Genomic DNA, 911 nt, shown 5'->3' with positions numbered 1-911 from the left:
GTTATCAATCCACCGATGAGCTCCCCCTGCCACATTGAACTGATAATGACTGAAAAGGGACAGATGGTTCCTAAAGCAACAAAAGGAGGCTGCACAGAAGAAAACGATCTCCCAGAAGAAACTGAAGAAGCAAAAACATATGGTTTGGGAGTAAACTGAGTTTAAAATAAAAGTTAAATAGATATACCCTATTAAACTGTAATGAAACAGCCAACAAAATACTACTAAGCCGAAGTCAAAGAGCTGTTCCTTCTAGGTGGTTAAGGTATAAATGGGAGGCTTTTAAAAAATGCGTGACAAAATTCCATTATTAATTTTCTTTTTTTCCCCAATCACATAATTTATTGTCCAAGTTATTTCTCTGTATTAACCAGTCAATTATGGTGAAAATGGTAACATAAGGAGAAGAAAAGGTAGGACGACAGGACTCCTCGATGTCCTTACTCATCAGCAAACAGAACGGAGAAGAGCAAGGTAGAAAATACTCAAATCAAAATGTCATATGAAGACAGTTCATTTCCTGTAGCATTTCCATTGTTTTGTGGGGTTTTTTCCCATTATTATTTTTCACAGTTCCATTTTTCCATAAATTTTCTGAAGCCTCCCTGACAATCCAAAGGAGCACAAATTTATTAAAATCTAGGGGTTCCCACCTCTTAATCTTGCCGCTTGGACCTGGCTGTTTACCGCCTAACCCAATGCCTTACTTTGAGGTTAACTAAGAGCAAGCCAAACTCAGATCAGTTATCTACATTGCTAACTTATCCCCTGAACCAAGGGCTTGGCTGGCTCCCAGGAGATCAGGTGCTTGCGTCCAAGATAATTAATCCTGTGCTCCGTCACGTGGAGGAAGCCTCAGTTGATCCCGAGATGGGGGCACGTGTTTGGAGCTGGCAAGACATCTTTCAGAT

Source organism: Echinops telfairi, unplaced genomic scaffold (assembly GCF_000313985.2).
Source record: "Echinops telfairi isolate 266 unplaced genomic scaffold, ASM31398v2 ScPeMD7_2;HRSCAF=8, whole genome shotgun sequence".
In the NCBI taxonomy this organism is placed as follows: Eukaryota; Metazoa; Chordata; class Mammalia; order Afrosoricida; family Tenrecidae; genus Echinops; species Echinops telfairi.
This window is presented reverse-complemented; position numbering follows the sequence as displayed.